Genomic DNA, 13567 nt, shown 5'->3' on the forward strand with positions numbered 1-13567 from the left:
TTATTTTTTTTTTTGTGATTAACTTTACTATAAAAATAGTTTTTTTCCTGTTTTGTTGATTTGTTTTTTGCATTATTTATTTTCTTTTGTTTTTTGCTTTAATTTTTAATTAGGTTTGCTTTTAGGTTAGAAAAATAATTAACTTTCTGTTAGTGCCATTAGTTTTAGAAAAATTATAAACTTTCTGTTAGTGCCATTAGTTTTCAAATTTGAATAGTCAAAATTTGAATTCTTTGAAATTTGTGTGAATCACAAGTTTGTGATTAACTTACTAAAAAATGAGAATAGATGCGCTTATAGAGAAAATTCAACCTAAATTCATAGTAAATTTCTATGAATTTCAGAGAAATTCACTATGAATTTAGGTTAAACTTTTCTCTATTAGGGCATCTATTTTCACTTTGAGAGGAGCTCAACAAGGCAGAGAGGGAAGGGCTTATAAACCGGTGTGAGCCCCCTTCGGTTAGCGAGGTGGGACTAAACTCTGCCCGCAACGAGGACCTACCCTTTAGTCCCGGTTTGTGGCACAAACCGGGACTAATGGTCATGGGCCAGGGGCGAGGAGCAAAATTATAAAATTTCTGTTAGTGCCATTAGTTTTAGAAAAATTATAAACTTTCTGTTAGTGCCATTAGTTTTCAAATTTGAATAGTTAAAATTTGAATTCTTTGAAATTTGTTTGAATCACAATTTTGTGATTAGCTTTACTTTTTCCAGTTTTTTTTGTTTTTTGCATTATTCATTTTCTTTCGTTTTTTGCATTTTTAATTCTTTTTGCTTTTAGGTCAGAAAAATTATAAACTTTCTATTAGTGCCATCAGTTTTAGAAAAAATTATAAACTTTCTGTTAGTGGCATTAGTTTTCAAATTTGAATAGTTAAAATTTGAATAATGGTATTACAAGGGCCGAACCATAAGACATTAAAGCATTTCAAATGAACTCTGAAAAAGTTGAAAGTTGGCATGGTATCATAATTTCACCCACATAGCATGCGCGTGTACAAAACGGACAATGGTAGCATGTTCGTGTGTTACAAAGTTGGCATGGTATCATCATAATAGTTGCAGGAGAAAGTCTTCACGTTTTCTTCGCTTGTGTCATTTGCTTATTACGCCATAACCATGGATAATCTTCATCGTTTATCAGGATGCTTGGGTCAGCCTTGACATTGAAGGGAGGAATTTCATGAAACTTTTCATAATCTTCAGACAAGTCTGTCTTGCCGTCCACTCCCAGGATGTCCCTTTTTCTTGAAAGAACTATGTGGCGCTTTGACTCATCGTATGATGTATTCGCTTCCTTATCTTCTCTTTTTCTCGGTTTGGTAGACACGTCCTTCACATAGATAATCTGTGCCACATCATTGGCTAGGACGAACGGTTCGCCAGTGTACCCAAGATTTTTCAGATCCACTGTTGTCATTCCGTACGGTGGGTCTACCTGTACCCCGCCGCCTGACAGATTGACCCATTTGCACTTAAACAAAGGGACCTTAAAATCAGGTCCGTAGTCAAGTTCCCACATGTCCAGTATGAAACCATAATATGTGCCCTTTCCGCTCTTAGTTGCTGCATCAAAGCGGACACCGCTGTTTTGGTTGGTGCTCTTTTGATCTTGGGCGATCGTGTAAAATGTATTCTCATTTATCTCGTATCCTTTGTAAGTCAATACAGTCAAAGATGGTCCCCTGGACAACAAGTACAACTCATCACAAACAGTGTTTTCACCTCTGAGACGTGTTTCCAACCAACTGCTGAAAGTCCTGATGTGTTCACATGTAATTCAGTCGTCACACTGCTCCGGGTGTTTGGAGCGCAGACTGTTCTTGTGTTCATCGACATACGGGGTCACCAAGGTAGAGTTCTGTAGAACTGTGTAGTGTGCTTGAGACCAAGAATATCCGTCCCTGCATATTATTGAGTCTCTTCCAAGAGTGCCTTTTCCAGTCAGTCTCCCCTCATACCGCGATTTAGGGAGACCTATCTTCTTAAGGCCAGGAATGAAGTCAACACAAAACCCGATAACATCCTCTGTTTGATGGCCCATGGAGATGCTTCCTTCTGGCCTAGCGCGGTTACGGACATATTTCTTTAGGACTCCCATGAACCTCTCAAAGGGGAACATATTGTGTAGAAATACGAGCCCCAGGATGACAATCTCGTCGACTAGATGAACTAGGACGTGCGTCATGATATTAAAGAAGGATGGTGGGAACACTAGCTCGAAACTGACAAGACATTGCGCCACATCACTCCTTAGCCTTGGTACGATTTCTGGATCGATCACCTTCTGAGAGATTGCATTGAGGAATGCACATAGCTTCACAATGGCTAATCGGACGTTTTCCGGTAGAAGCCCCCTCAATGCAACCGGAAGCAGTTGCGTCATAATCACGTGGCAGTCATGAGACTTTAGGTTCTGAAAATTTTTCTCTGGCATATTTATTATTCCCTTTATATTCGACGAGAAGCCAGTCGTGACCTTCATACTGAGCAGGCATTCAAATAATATTTCTTTCTCTTCTTTCGTAAGAGCGTAGCTGGCAGGACCTTTATACTGCTTTGGAGGCATGCCGTCTTTTTCGTGCAAACGTTGCAGGTCGTCCCATGCCTCAGGTGTATCTTTTGTCTTCCCATACACGCCCAAGAAGCCTAGCAGGTTCACGCAAAGGTTCTTCGTCACGTGCATCACGTCGATTGAAGAGAGGACCTCTAGGTCTTTCCAGTAGGTAGGTCCCAAAATATACACTACAAGAATTCTGTTAATACATGACAGTTCTAGTCTGTCACTGATCAATGAAAAACTGTCATGGGTTCCCTTCCATGACGGATTTGCAATCCGTCATGTATATCGCGTCATAATTTGATATGGCAGCTTCCATGACAGTTCTTGGCCGTCATGGAAGTGCGCCAAGCCCGCCCATGCCCAATCTTCTGTGACGGAACAAGCCGTCATGGGCGTACACCATGTTGGATTTTTTCTTGACCAGTTGGAATGACGTGGCAGCCTACGTGGACACTACTGGATAATTGTTTTTGTGTTTTTCTTCTTAACCCATAAGGATTAGATATTTTTGTTATCTATAAATTTCATGCCTAACATTCAAACAAGGCCATAAATCAAAATTAATTTTCACATAACAACCAAAACTTGTTACAATCACGACAATTTTCAGATACCAAAAATACATATTTACATAGATAGCTCAACAAGTATTTACAACCATTATTACTACATCAGTTTGCATTTCTTGGAACTGATCTGAAAAAGGAGCCTCTAAACAAAATTACTACATAACTTTGCACTTTCTTGGAACCGATCTCAAAAAGTAGCCTCTGATTTCTCTATGTATTTCTCTGTGTATTCGTTTTGAAAAAGCAGCCTCTAATTTCTTGGAACCTGCACTAAACAAAGGCATAAAAAACAAGTTAACAAGCATGTGGACAAATCTGGATAAGTGAAAAGAATTATCAGCTTGGCAAATATGGATGATAGGCACAAGTGTAGATACAAACTATGGGTGAACTATTTTAAGATGACTAAGCTTCAGACACTACAGATATCTAAACCTAGACTAGTTTCTTATAAGTAAAAGAGAGTAAAGTGCGGAAAAAGTTTTCTTTTTACAACTTGTCCAGATGTAGTCCTTTATTGTAGATTCACGAAAGAAAAAATCATTGGGATAGTAGATCTAGTAATAACTTCCTGGCAAAAAAATTACAAGCATAAACTACTACACTTTCTTTTATTTAAGTTGGCAATAAAAGATCGAAAGTACATGAGGAAAAACCAATGCAACAATTGAAGTTTCGAATACTAAACACTAAATAGCACTCTGCTCACAAAATGCTTCTGAATAGTCTGAAGTGGAACCACATGGACAAGCAATAGATAAACTTTACATATTTTGGATCTGTAATAGATATCAAGAAACTTACACAAGACCGGTGCCTGAAATATCATTCCAGATGAATACAAGAGCTATTCGAAGCTAGTTCCTGCAGTTCCTTCCGGACAACAACATTAGCCCTTGACAATAAACAGCAAGACATGTTCTATCGTAAATATTTAACTAAAACTTAAAAGAAGGAAGGAGCATGCAGAGCTTCTGATTTATGAATATCTGCAAGGGCGTTGGGCATCAAAAATACTATTGTCATCGGCAAGTGTTCTTCTAAGTTTGAAATTCTAGTAAAGTAAAAAATATGTTTTATGTATCACAATTTATCCTCGAAATGCGAATCTGGTATATTGATGAATACAACTCTGTATTCAGGCATTGACCAATCAATATCACAAAAAAATATGATGGCTACTTTCATGAGGCAAGAAAAGTACAGAACTATGGAATCCAGGAAAGTCTGAACAAAACAAGTACAAACTGCATCATCCTTGATGCTAAAATAAATGACAGTCTGATCTACTAAAGTACGCAATCCATGCTGGAACATCACACCACACTATCTGCCACAAATGTAGCTTGGACAAAATGGTCAGCTATGTAGATCCCATAGAGATAAATCGAGTCATGAGATTTGAATGTTCAGATAAAGGATAAGATACGATAGTACTCTTCTCAGCGAAAAGGCAGATAGCATCATCACCTGCCCCACTGGCAATTACATCCTTGCTGCATGCACAGAGTAGCAAGGAATCAACAGGAGCATATCATGGGCGTTTACTTACTAAAATAAACAAGTAGTTGCTTAACTAACTAGCAGATCTCACGAATTCTACACTGCTAGTGCTCGCATGGTGAGAAAAAAAGAAGGAAATAGCCAGCAGCGCTACTCTGTCGTTGGCTGTAACATGCGAGTATCAGGAAAGAAAGTGGCCATGTTTTCTGCATTAGGTTCAATCCAAGAAAATTTGAGAGTAATCACTTGGAAAGAAAAGAAAAATAGAGCGAGCGGGTCGACCTTGTTCTGTGGGGAATCATGGTGGGCGGGGGCGGGCGACCTCACTGTCGAACTCGTCCAGCTCGTCGGGCTCGAGCGTGTGGTCCCAGTCGTCCGTCCATGGAACTAGAGAGGCAGAGAGCTTCTTTTGATCTGAATCGAATCAAAAAAATTGATTGTGGATGAGAGAAAGAAGGAAGGAATGAAGGAGAGGAGACGAGGGGGAAGTACGGAGGGACCTTGTGCGAGGCGTACTCGTCGTCGACGTGGTCGAGCTCGGGCCTCCTGCAGGTCACGGTCGTCGTCCTCTCCTCATCTGACAGTTGCTCGAGGCAGTTGCGCGGCTTGGGAGACGGAGGAGGGAGGCCCCTGGTCAGATCCATGGCCGGAGCGCCGCAAGCGGCTAGGGTTGGCCGCCGCTTCCATGGGGCCGCTGCAACCGCCATCGCCATGGATCTCGGGCCGCCGTCTTCGGTTGGAGGCAGGGATGTGGTGGCGGAGGACGGGGACGAGGGGAGGCATGGTGGTGGAGGACGGGGACAAGGAGAGGTGAGGTGTGGCAGCGGAGGACGGGGACGAGGGGAGGCAAGGTGTGGCGGCGGAGGACGGGGACGAGGGGAGGCAAGGTGTGGCGGCGGTGGATGGAGAAAGAGATTGGGACGGGGAGGTGTGTTAGGGTTAGGTTTTATACTGGTGAAATTTTAGGGCTTTAGGTGGGCTTTTTGCCGGCTTGCGGGGCTATACTAGGCCATTCATGACGATTTTCAAAACCATCAACAGAAATCCGTCATGAATTAATAGGTTTGTTGTAGTGATAGATTTCTTCTTCCACATGGGTGCGTGTCCCTCAGCGTCATTCGGAATAGCAAGTCCACCGGGACCCTTTCCAAAGATTACGTGTAAATCATTGACCATAGCAAGTACGTGATCACCGGTACGCATGGAGGGCTTCTTCCGGTGATCTGCCTCGCCTTTGAAATGCTTACCTTTCTTTCGACATTGATGTTTGGTCGGAAGAAATCGACGATGGCCTAGGTACACATTCTTCCTGCATTTGTCCAGGTATATACTTTCAGTGTCATCTTAACAGTGCGTGCATGCGTGGTATCCTTTGTTTGTCTGTACTGAAAGGTTACTGAGAGCGGGCCAATCGTTGATGGTCACGAACAGCAACGCCTTAAGGTTAAATTCCTCCTGTCTGTGCTCATCCCACGTACGTACACCGTTTCCATTCAGCAGCTGTAAAAATTCTTCAACTAATGGCCTTAGGTACACATCAATGTCATTGCCGGGTTGCTTAGGGCCTTGGATGAGAACTAGCATCATAATGAACTTCCGCTTCATGCACATCCAAGGAGGAAGGTTATACATACATAGAGTCATGGGCCAGGTGCTGTGATTGCTGCTCTGCTCCCTGAAAGGATTAATGCCATCCGTGCTTAAAGCAAACCATACATTCCCTGGGTCCTTTGCAAACTCATCCCAGTACTTTCTCTCGATTTTTCTGCACTGCGACCCGTCACCGGGTGCTCTCAACTTCCCATCTTTCTTTCGGTTCTCACTGTGCCATCGCATCAACTTGGCATGCTCTTCGTTTCTGAACAGACGTTTCAACCGTGATATTATAGGAGCATACCACATCACATTCGCAGGAACCCTCTTCCTGGGGGGCTCGCCGTCAACATCATCAGGGTCATCTCGTCTGATCTTATACCGCAATACACCACATACCGGGCATGCGTTCAGATCCTTGTATGCACCGCGGTAGAGGATGCAGTCATTAGGGAATGCATGTATCTTCTCCACCTCCAATCCTAGAGGGCATACGACCTTCTTTGCTGCGTATGTACTGTCGGGCAATTCGTTATCCTTTGGAAGCTTCTTCTTCAATATTTTCAGTAGCTTCTCAAATCCTTTGTCAGCCACAACATTCTCTGCCTTCCACTGCAGCAATTCCAGTATGGTACCGAGCTTTGTGTTGCCATCTTCGCAATTGGGGTACAACCCTTTTTTGTGATCCTCTAACATGCGATCGAACTTCAGCTTCTCCTTTTGACTTTGGCATTGCGTCCTTGCATCGACAATGACCCGACACAGATCATCATCATCGGGCACATCGTCTGGTTCCTCTTGATCTTCAGCAGCTTCACCCGTTGCAGCATCATTGGGCGCATTGTCTGGTTCCTCTTGATCTTCACCAGCTCCCCCCGTTGCAGCATCACCGTATTCAGGGGGCACATAGTTGTCATCGTACTCTTCTTCTTCGCCGTCTTCCATCATAACCCCTATTTCTCCGTGCCTCGTCCAAACATTATAGTGTGGCATGAAACCCTTGTAAAGCAGGTGGGAGTGAAGGATTTTCCGGTTAGAGTAAGACCTCGTATTCCCACATTCAGTGCATGGACAACACATAAAACCATTCTGCTTGTTTACCTCAGCCGCATCGAGAAACTCATGCATGCCCTTAATGTACTCGCAGGTGTGTCTGTCACCGTACATCCATTGTCGGTTCATCTCCGTGCATTATATATAATTAAGTGTCCAAATTAATAGAAGTTCATCATCACATTAAAACCAAAGTGCATACATAGTTCTCATCTAACAACATGTAGCTCTCTAGAGCATCTAATTAATTAAACCATACATTGAAACTATGTAAAACATTTCAATGCGAAAACAAATGCGATCATAATCACAACCAAGGTAACAATTGATCCAACGGCATAATGATACCAAGCCTCGGTATGAATGGCATATTTTCTAATCTTTCTAATCTTCAAGCGCATTGCATCCATCTTGATCTTGTGATCATCGACGACATCCGCAACATGCAACTCCAATATCATCTTCTCCTCCTCAATTTTTTTTATTTTTTCCTTCAACAAATTGTTTTCTTCTTCAACTAAATTTCACCTCTCGACAATAGGGTCAGTTGGCATTTTCGATTCACACATCCTACATAAATAAAATCTATGTCACGTTGGTCGGGATAATTTTCATAAACAATAAATGAACCAATAGTTATAAAGATAATATATATACCACATCCGAATCATAGACAGGGCGAGGGCCGACGGGGGCGGATACCAAAACCATCGCACTATATAAGATGCAATAATAAAAGTAAGAAAATAATACAAGTATCTATGTAAACATACAAGTAAGAGTATTTTTCCTTTCAGAAAGAAGATAAGAACAAGAGGCTCACCATGGTGGTGCCGGCGATGAGCTCGACGCGGGTGATGGACGGCAGTGAAGACGGGGACGGGGTGTGACGGACCGCTAAACCTAGACAAATATTGTGGAAAATGGAGCTTGGAGGTCGAGCTTGGAGAGGAGAAAGCTTAAGTAGTGTGGCTCGGGCATTCCATCAAGCACCTTGTGTGCATAGGAGGTGAGCTAGAGCACCACCAAGCCCTCTCCCCCTCGGTCAGAAAAAAACAGAGCAGTGTACTCTGCACTTACGCGAGGGGGTATATATAGGCACTTCATTGGTCCCGGTTGGTGGCTTGAACCGGTACTAAAGGGGAGCATTTGGTCCCGGTTCAATCCACCAACCGGGACCAATGGTGGTGGGCCAGGAGCGAGGCCCATTGGTCCCGGTTCGTCCCACCAACCAGAACCAATGGCCCATGTGGCCCGGCCGGCCCCCTAGGCTCACGAACCAGGACCAATGCCCCCATTGGTCCTGGTTCTGGACTGAACCGGGACTAATGGGCTCACCCGGCCTGGGCCAAAGCCCTGTTTTCTACTAGTGTAGAACAAGCATGGGCTGGTGCTGGAGACAAGAGCGACTTGGGCGCTATCCAAGGATGTCTAAGGGAGGTGATGAAGTCATTGCAAGTCTGGAGTAAACGTAAGTTTGGGAATATACTTCGAGAATTGGAGTCAGTACGGGCTGAACTCAATGATCTGCTGCAGAGGGGTGCTGACAACAAAGAGGTTAGGAACGCTTCAGATAAAATGAATGAGCTCCTATATAAGGAGGAGATGCTATGGTTGCAGCGTTCTAGAGTTAATTGGCAAAAAGAAGGGGACCGAAATACGATTTTTTTTCATAGGAAAGCAGTGTGGCGCGTGAAGAAGAATAAGATTGTGAAGTTGCTAAGGTCTGACGGAAGCTGGGCATCTTCACACGCTGAGATGGAGGATATGGCCACCTAGTTTTTTCAGGTGCTGTTTTCTCGGGATCCAAACCTGAATCCGGATGACATTGTTAATTTGTTTGAAAAGAAGGTTTCCGATGATATGAATGGTGCATTGTGTAAGGAGTTTTCTGACAAGGAAATATCAGATGCTCTCTTTGAGATTGGTCCCCTAAAGGCCCCCGGTACTGATGGGTTCCCGGCCAGATTTTACCAAAGAAACTGGGGGATCCTAAATGATGAAACTATTGCAGCGGTCAAAATGTTCTTTGAAACAGGTAACATGCCTGCTAACATAAACCATACTGCTATTGTTCTTATTCCAAAGGTGGATCATCCATCGAATTTGAGGGAGTTCCGGCCTATTAGTCTGTGTACGGTGCTATACAAGGTTATAGCAAAATGTCTATCTAACAGATTGAGGCCTATACTCGGTGATATTATCTCAGTGAACCAGAGTGCGTTTGTCCCCGGAAGGCTTATCACCGATAATGCACTTGTGGCCTTTGAGTGCTTTCATTTCATTGAGCAAAATACAAACCCGGGGAAGGATTTTTGCGCTTACAAAATTGATCTGTCAAAGGCATATGATCGAGTGGACTGGGGGTTCCTTGAGAAGGCGATGAAAGGCTTAGGTTTCTCTCACCGGTGGATCGGTTGGATCATGTCATGTGTGACCACGGTGAGCTACTCTGTAAAATTCAATGGAACTTTGTTGGATTCGTTTACCCCTTCCCGTGGTCTCCGCCAGGGCGACCCTTTGTCGCCATTTGAGGGAGTCCTGGATTAGGGGGTGTTCGGGTAGCCGGACTATACCTTCAGCCGGACTCCTGGACTATGAAGATACAAGATTGAAGACTTCGTCCTGTGTCCGGATAGGACTTTCCTTGGCGTGGAAGGAAAGCTTGGCGATGCAATATTCAAGATCTCCTACCATTCTAACTGACTCTGTGTAACCCTAACCCTATCCGGTGTCTATATAAACCGGAGGGTTGTAGTCGGTAGGACAGAATCAACTCCATACACAACAATCATACCATAGGCTAGCTTCTAGGGTTTAGCCTCCTTGATCTCGTGGTAGATCTACTCTTGTACTACCCATATCATCAATATTAATCAAGCAGGAGTAGGGTTTTACCTCCATCGAGAGGGCCCGAACCTGGGTAAACAAAGTGTTCCCTGCCTCCTGTTACCATCCGGCCTAGACGCACAGTTCGGGACCCCCTACCCGAGATCCGCCGGTTTTGACACCGACATTGGTGCTTTCATTGAGAGTTCCTCTGTGTCGTCGCCTTTAGGCCCGATGGCTCCTTCGATCTTCAACAACGATGCGGTCCAGGGTGAGAATTTTCTCCCCGGACAGATCTTCGTCTTCGGCGGCTTCACACTGCAGGCCAATTTGCTGGGCCACCTGGAGCAGATCGAAAGCTACGCCCCTGGCCATCAGGTCAGGTTTGGAAGCCTAAACTACACGGCTGACATCCGCGGGGACTTGTTCTTCGACGGATTCGAGCCACAGCCAAGCGTGCCGCACTATCTCGATGGGCATGATATAGCTCTGCCGCCGAACAGCGCCTTGGAGGCCGCACACGCATAAGTTTCGACCATTGATTTGAACCTACTGCGCCGATCGAGGATCAGCGGTTGGATGCTGCCTCAGGGGCTGCGATCTCAGAGGCGATCGAGCCGGACTCCAGCCCCGCACTCTGCGTGGCCCGTGACTCCGAGGAGCCGAATTCCTCTCCGAACTCCAAGCCCCCCGCACCCCTTCCAATCGAATCCGATTGGGCGCCGGTAATGGAGTTCACCGCCACGGACATCATTCAGCATTCGCCTTTTGGTGACATCCTGAATTCTCTTAAGTCTCTCTCTTTATCAGGAGAGCCCTGGCCGAACTACGGTCAGCAAGGGTGGGATACAGACGGTGAGGAAATTCAAAACCCACCCACCACCCACTTTGTAGCCACTGTCGACGATTTAACCGACATACTGGACTTCGGCTCCGAAGACATCGACGGCGTGGACGACGATATAGGAGACGAACAGGAACCAGCACCTGTAGGGCGCTGGAACGCCACCTCGTCATATGACATATACATGGTGGATACTCCAAACGACGGAGATGGCGATGGAACAATGGGGGATGACGCCCCCAAGAAATAGCCAAAGCGCCGGCGTCAGCGGCGCCGCTCTAAATCCCGCCAAAGCAAAAATGGTGATTCCGGCACGGGAGATAATACTACCCCGGATAGTGCCAAAGAACACCCACCCCAGCAAGATTCGGCACAGGAAGATGTAGAAGCCAGCCCTCATGAGAGAGCGGAAGACCGAGAGGTTGAGGATGATAACTATACGCCTCCCTCCGAAGACGAGGCAAGCCTCGATGACGACGAATTCATCATACCATCAGACCCCGCCGAACAACAGCGTTTTAGACGCAGGCTTTTAGCCACGGCAAGCAGCCTCAAGAAAAAGCAGCAACAGCTTAAAGCTACCCAAGATTTGCTAGCTGACAAATGGACTGAAGTCCTTCTGGCCGAAGAATATGAACTCGAACGCCCCTCCAAGAGTTACCCGAAGCGCAGGCCGCTACCCCGATCAGAGGAGGAAGCACCTACATCACCAGCGCATGACATGGCAGACCGGCCACCTCTTGGCTGCGACAGAGAGGCCTCTCAGCCCTCCACCCAAGCCATGCCCTGACGCCACACAACTAAGGCACGGGAAAATGCACCCGACCTGTGAGACATACTGGAGGACAAGGCAAGACAGACAAGATCGATCTACGGATCACGCAGGCGCCCTACGACATGTGACAATGATCTTCACGCCGGATACAATAAATCCAGCCGGACCGAACACAACAGACATAGCTCTTCCGAGTTGCGTCGTGATGTAGCCCAGTACAGAGGCGCCGCACACCCGCTATGCTTCACGAATGAAGTAATGGATCATAAAATCCCAGAGGGCTTTAAACCCATAAACATCGAATCATACGATGGCACCACAGACCCGGCTGATGGAGTCACATACCTAGGGTAGGGTCACGGACCTGATCTAAGTACCCTGCTCGAGGACACCCTTAGAAGAGATCACCTTCCAGTCGACCTATGAGGGACTCACTCGACTGACTTGAAGGACTCGACCACGAAGACTCACTCGACCACCAGTAGGTCAAGAAGCACTCTGCACTGCAACGGCCTGTAATTAAGTAGACTTTATGATAGTAAAGACACTTTATGTGGGGCGTTCCCTGTAACGCCCCGAACTTAATACACCTTAAACCCTTCATTACGTGGGCTGGCTGGGGCCCTGGCGCACTCTATATAAGCCACCCCCCTCCACAGGCAGAAGGGTTCGGCACCTTGTAATCCATATACACAAGATTCACTCGACCGCCTCCGGGCTCCGAGACGTAGGGCTTTTACTTCCTCCGAGAAGGGCCTGAACTCGTACATCTCTTGTGTTTACAACCTCTCCATAGCTAGGACCTTGCCTCTCCATACCTACCCCCACTCTACTGTCAGACTTAGAACCACGACAGTTGGCGCCCACCGTGGGGCAGGTGTTTTAGCGATTTTGTGGAGAAGTTGCGATTCTTCCAAATACTTTCGTCATGGTGGCTGCTGGAGTTTTGGTCGAGGGTCGAGAGATCCGTCTCGGTGCTCTCACCTTCGTCGCCGACGACTCCGCCTGGCTCCAGGAGGCTCCACTCGACGTCGATGCGCTCCCCGTCCGCGGTGCGACGCATTTTCGCGCATGTGTCCACGGCGTTCTGCTGCGGCAACCGTCGACCCCGTATCGGTCGACTCCCCCGTCAGCCACCCTCCCGGTCTCCCGCCAGCGTAAGCGCTCGGGCCGGTCGAGGCTTCAGCGGTGGGTGAGGCACGCGGTGGCTCGCCAGACGGCCACCACCCAAGTTGCGGCAATCGAGCCCGACGAATCTCTCTATGGCCTGTTCGATCTGTCGACTGGCTCCGTAGAGACTGCATCCGAGTGCGATAGCAGTGATCCAGCGGCGGAAATCCTGATGGTCGACGGGCCCCGCAGTCCCCCTGTGTCAGGACCCCGACTCAATGCCACATCGATCTAGCATGTAACACCTCATATCACTTTGCGGCCTCACGCACGGTATTCCCACGGGTGTCGTCTTACCTTTGCCCGGGACCGTTTGCGCCTTTTGGCACACGTATATGATAGTGTCGCTAGCATCCATATGATAAGGAGCCCGGGCTGACATGGCTAGTCGTAAACCCAAAGTGGCACTAACTTACAGGGACAGGCATCCGTGACCCAGCATCGAACGTGTCGGTCATCAGCGAGTGAATCCAAGCTGTAGCACTGGGCTAGCAGGACTCCGGTATTCATCGCGTGACATTTCCCCGAAGGGACAGACACAGGAACGAAGAAGGACACATGCCGGCCAGCCTAAGTGTTCCGGAGCAGTAGCAAGCTACCATGGCTCAGTGGAAACACTAGGAGACATTTCCCGGTAAGAGAGGCTACTAAGGATAAACAACTAG

This window comes from Triticum dicoccoides, chromosome 7A (genome assembly GCF_002162155.2).
Source record: "Triticum dicoccoides isolate Atlit2015 ecotype Zavitan chromosome 7A, WEW_v2.0, whole genome shotgun sequence".
Classification (NCBI taxonomy): domain Eukaryota; kingdom Viridiplantae; phylum Streptophyta; class Magnoliopsida; order Poales; family Poaceae; genus Triticum; species Triticum dicoccoides.